Consider the following 6,081-nt stretch of genomic DNA (forward strand, 5'->3'; position numbering starts at 1 on the left):
AAACGTTCGTTCGGTCGCATTAAGACACTTGGAGACCGGGATTGGCGTCAGAAAAACACTAGTTTTAGGGGAAAAAAACGCAAATTCCTCGGATTAGGTTTAGGCAAGGGTTAGGTTTAGGCTGCAATCCCCAAGGGTTAGGGTAAGAGTAGGGAACAGGAGAGGGATAGCACGTTCGATCGCATTAAGACACTTGGAGACCGGGTTTAGCTCGGCAAGACACTTGGAAACCAGGAAAAAACGCTCGTTCGATCGCATTAAGACACTTGGGAGACCGGGTTTAGCTCGGCAAGACACTTGGAAACCAGGAAAAAACGCTCGTTCGATCGCATTAAGACACTTGGGAGACCGGGATTGGCGTCAGATTCCCCTAACCCTAACCCTAACCCTAACCCTAACCCTAACCCTAACCTTGACCCCTGACCCCTTGACCCCTGACCCCTGACCCCTTACCCCTTCACCCCTGACCCCTAACCCCTAACCCCTGACCCCTAACCCCATTTACCCTTAACCCCAACCCCCAACCCCCCCCCCCCCCCCCCCTAGGTTTTTATTGCGGTTTTGGCGTTTTCAGGCCATTTTGGGATTTTTTGGTTTTTTGGCGTTTTTAAGACACTTCCCTAACCCCCCCCCCCCCCCCAGGGGTCATTAAGACACTTGGGAGACCGGGAAAACGTTCTTTCGGTCGCATTAAGACACTTGGGAGACCGGGATTAGCTCGGCAAGACACTTGGAAAACAAGAAAAAACGTTCGTTCGGTCGCATTAAGACACTTGGAGACCGGGATTGGCGTCAGAAAAACACTAGTTTTAGGGGAAAAAAACGCAAATTCCTCGGATTAGGTTTAGGCAAGGGTTAGGTTTAGGCTGCAATCCCCAAGGGTTAGGGTAAGAGTAGGGAACAGGAGAGGGATAGCACGTTCGATCGCATTAAGACACTTGGAGACCGGGTTTAGCTCGGCAAGACACTTGGAAACCAGGAAAAAACGCTCGTTCGATCGCATTAAGACACTTGGGAGACCGGGTTTAGCTCGGCAAGACACTTGGAAACCAGGAAAAAACGCTCGTTCGATCGCATTAAGACACTTGGGAGACCGGGATTGGCGTCAGATTCCCCTAACCCTAACCCTAACCCTAACCCTAACCCTAACCCTAACCTTGACCCCTGACCCCTTGACCCCTGACCCCTGACCCCTTACCCCTTCACCCCTGACCCCTAACCCCTAACCCCTGACCCCTAACCCCATTTACCTTTAAGACCAACCCCCCCCCCCCCCCCCCCCCCTTGGTTTTTATTGCGGTTTTGGCGTTTTCAGACCATTTTGGCAATTTTTGGTTTTTTGACGTTTTTAAGACACTTCTCTAACCCCCCCCCCCCAGGGGTCATTAAGACACTAGGAGACCGGGAAAACGTTCTTTCGGCCGCATTAAGACACTTGGGAGACCGGGATTAGCTCGGCAAGACACTTGGAAAACAAGAAAAAACGTTCGTTCGGTCGCATTAAGACACTTGGAGACCGGGATTAGCGTCAGAAAAACACTAGTTTTAGGGGAAAAAAACGCAAATTCCTGGGATTAGGTTTAGGCAAGGGTTAGGTTTAGGCTGCAATCCCCAAGGGTTAGGGTAAGAGTAGGGAACAGGAGAGGGATAGCACGTTCGATCGCATTAAGACACTTGGAGACCGGGTTTAGCTCGGCAAGACACTTGGAAACCAGGAAAAAACGCTCGTTCGATCGCATTAAGACACTTGGAGACCGGGTTTAGCTCGGCAAGACACTTGGAAACCAGGAAAAAACGCTCGTTCGATCGCATTAAGACACTTGGAGACCGGGTTTAGCTCGGCAAGACACTTGGAAACCAGGAAAAAACGCTCGTTCGATCGCATTAAGACACTTGGAGACCGGGTTTAGCTCGGCAAGACACTTGGAAACCAGGAAAAAACGCTCGTTCGATCGCATTAAGACACTTGGGAGACCGGGATTGGCGTCAGATTCCCCTAACCCTAACCCTAACCCTAACCCTAACCCTAACCCTAACCCTAACCTTGACCCCTGACCCCTGACCCCTTGACCCCTGACCCCTGACCCCTTACCCCTTCACCCCTGACCCCTAACCCCTAACCCCTGACCCCTAACCCCATTTACCTTTAACCCCAAACCCCCCTTGGTTTTTATTGCGGTTTTGGCGTTTTCAGACCATTTTGGCAATTTTTGGTTTTTTGACGTTTTTAAGACACTTCTCTAACCCCCCCCCCCCCAGGGGTCATTAAGACACTAGGAGACCGGGAAAACGTTCTTTCGGCCGCATTAAGACACTTGGGAGACCGGGATTAGCTCGGCAAGACACTTGGAAAACGGGAAAAAACGTTCGTTCGGTCGCATTAAGACACTTGGAGACCGGGATTAGCGTCAGAAAAACACTAGTTTTAGGGGAAAAAAACGCAAATTCCTGGGATTAGGTTTAGGCAAGGGTTAGGTTTAGGCTGCAATCCCCAAGGGTTAGGGTAAGAGTAGGGAACAGGAGAGGGATAGCACGTTCGATCGCATTAAGACACTTGGAGACCGGGTTTAGCTCGGCAAGACACTTGGAAACCAGGAAAAAATGCTCGTTCGATCGCATTAAGACACTTGGGAGACCGGGATTGGCGTCAGATTCCCCTAACCCTAACCCTAACCCTAACCCTAACCCTAACCCTAACCCTAACCCTAACCCTAACCCTAACCCCTAACCCTAACCCTAACCCTAACCCTAACCCTAACGTACCCTAACCCTAAGGTACCCTAACCCTAACCCTAACCCCTAACCCTAACCCTAACCCTAACCCTAACCCCTAACCCCTAACCCTAACCCTAACCCTAACCCTAACCCTAACCCTAACCCTTGACCCCTGACCCCTGACCCCTGACCTCTTAACCCTTCACCCCTGACCCCTAACCCCTAACCCCTGACCCCTAACCCCATTTACCCTTAACCCCAACCAATGCCCCCCCCCCCCCCCCCCCCCCCTAGGTTTTTATTGCGGTTTTGGCGTTTTCAGGCCATTTTGGGATTTTTTGGTTTTTTGGCGTTTTTAAGACACTTCTCTAACCCCCCCCCCCCCCCCCAGGGGTCATTAAGACACTTGGGAGACCGGGAAAACGTTCTTTCGGTCGCATTAAGACACTTGGGAGACCGGGATTAGCTCGGCAAGACACTTGGAAAACAGGAAAAAACGTTCGTTCGATCGCATTAAGACACTTGGAGACCGGGATTAGCTCGGCAAGACACTTGGAAAACAGGAAAAAACGTTCGTTCGATCGCATTAAGACACTTGGGAGACCGGGATTGGCGTCAGATTCCCCTAACCCTAACCCTAACCCTAACCCTAACCCTTGACCCCTGACCCCTGACCCCTGACCCCTGACCCCATTTACCCTTAACCCCAACCCCCCCCCCTAGGTTTTTATTGCGGTTTTGGCGTTTTCAGGCCATTTTGGGATTTTTTGGTTTTTTGGCGTTTTTAAGACACTTCTCTAACCCCCCCCCCCCCCCAGGGGTCATTAAGACACTTGGGAGACCGGGAAAACGTTCTTTCGGTCGCATTAAGACACTTGGGAGACCGGGATTAGCTCGGCAAGACACTTGGAAAACGGGAAAAAACGTTCGTTCGGTCGCATTAAGACACTTGGAGACCGGGATTAGCGTCAGAAAAACACTAGTTTTAGGGGAAAAAAACGCAAATTCCTGGGATTAGGTTTAGGCAAGGGTTAGGTTTAGGCTGCAATCCCCAAGGGTTAGGGTAAGAGTAGGGAACAGGAGAGGGATAGCACGTTCGATCGCATTAAGACACTTGGAGACCGGGTTTAGCTCGGCAAGACACTTGGAAACCAGGAAAAAACGCTCGTTCGATCGCATTAAGACACTTGGAGACCGGGTTTAGCTCGGCAAGACACTTGGAAACCAGGAAAAAACGCTCGTTCGATCGCATTAAGACACTTGGAGACCGGGTTTAGCTCGGCAAGACACTTGGAAACCAGGAAAAAACGCTCGTTCGATCGCATTAAGACACTTGGAGACCGGGTTTAGCTCGGCAAGACACTTGGAAACCAGGAAAAAACGCTCGTTCGATCGCATTAAGACACTTGGGAGACCGGGTTTAGCTCGGCAAGACACTTGGAAACCAGGAAAAAACGCTCGTTCGATCGCATTAAGACACTTGGGAGACCGGGTTTAGCTCGGCAAGACACTTGGAAACCAGGAAAAAATGCTCGTTCGATCGCATTAAGACACTTGGGAGACTGGGATTGGCGTCAGATTCCCCTAACCCTAACCCTAACCCTAACCCTAACCCTAACCTTGACCCCTGACCCCTTGACCCCTGACCCCTGACCCCTTACCCCTTCACCCCTGACCCCTAACCCCTAACCCCTGACCCCTAACCCCATTTACCCTTAACCCCAAACCCCCCCCCCCCCCCCCCCTAGGTTTTTATTGCGGTTTTGGCGGTTTCAGGCCATTTTGGGAATTTTTGGTTTTTTGACGTTTTTAAGACACTTCTCTAACCCCCCCCCCCCCCAGGGGTCATTAAGACACTTGGGAGACCGGGAAAACGTTCTTTCGGTCGCATTAAGACACTTGGGAGACCGGGATTAGCTCGGCAAGACACTTGGAAAACAAGAAAAAACGTTCGTTCGGTCACATTAAGACACTTGGAGACCGGGATTGGCGTCAGAAAAACACTAGTTTTAGGGGGAAAAAACGCAAATTCCTCGGATTAGGTTTAGGCAAGGGTTAGGTTTAGGCTGCAATCCCCAAGGGTTAGGGTAAGAGTAGGGAACAGGAGAGGGATAGCACGTTCGATCGCATTAAGACACTTGGGAGACCGGGATTGGCGTCAGATTCCCCTAACCCTAACCCTAACCCTAACCCTAACCCTAACCCTAACCGTGACCCCTGACCCCTGACCCCTTGACCCCTGACCCCTGACCCCTTACCCCTTCACCCCTGACCCCTAACCCCTAACCCCTGACCCCTAACCCCATTTACCCTTAACCCCAACCCCCCCCCCCTAGGTTTTTATTGCGGTTTTGGCGGTTTCAGGCCATTTTGGCATTTTTTGGTTTTTTGACGTTTTTAAGACACTTCTCTAACCCCCCCCCCCCCCCCCCAGGGGTCATTAAGACACTTGGGAGACCGGGAAAACGTTCTTTCGGTCACATTAAGACACTTGGGAGACCGGGATTAGCTCGGCAAGACACTTGGAAAACAAGAAAAAACGTTCGTTCGGTCGCATTAAGACACTTGGAGACCGGGATTGGCGTCAGAAAAACACTAGTTTTAGGGGAAAAAAACGCAAATTCCTCGGATTAGGTTTAGGCAAGGGTTAGGTTTAGGCTGCAATCCCCAAGGGTTAGGGTAAGAGTAGGGAACAGGAGAGGGATAGCACGTTCGATCGCATTAAGACACTTGGAGACCGGGTTTAGCTCGGCAAGACACTTGGAAACCAGGAAAAAACGCTCGTTCGATCGCATTAAGACACTTGGGAGACCGGGTTTAGCTCGGCAAGACACTTGGAAACCAGGAAAAAACGCTCGTTCGATCGCATTAAGACACTTGGGAGACCGGGATTGGCGTCAGATTCCCCTAACCCTAACCCTAACCCTAACCCTAACCCTAACCTTGACCCCTGACCCCTGACCCCTTGACCCCTGACCCCTGACCCCTTACCCCTTCACCCCTGACCCCTAACCCCTAACCCCTGACCCCTAACCCCATTTACCTTTAAGACCAACCCCCCCCCCCCCCCCCCCCCCCCCTTGGTTTTTATTGCGGTTTTGGCGTTTTCAGACCATTTTGGCAATTTTTGGTTTTTTGACGTTTTTAAGACACTTCTCTAACCCCCCCCCCCAGGGGTCATTAAGACACTAGGAGATCGGGAAAACGTTCTTTCGGCCGCATTAAGACACTTGGGAGACCGGGATTAGCTCGGCAAGACACTTGGAAAACAAGAAAAAACGTTCGTTCGGTCGCATTAAGACACTTGGAGACCGGGATTAGCGTCAGAAAAACACTAGTTTTAGGGGAAAAAAACGCAAATTCCTG

The sequence above is a fragment of the Ranitomeya variabilis genome, chromosome 1, assembly GCF_051348905.1.
Source record: "Ranitomeya variabilis isolate aRanVar5 chromosome 1, aRanVar5.hap1, whole genome shotgun sequence".
Taxonomy (NCBI): domain Eukaryota; kingdom Metazoa; phylum Chordata; class Amphibia; order Anura; family Dendrobatidae; genus Ranitomeya; species Ranitomeya variabilis.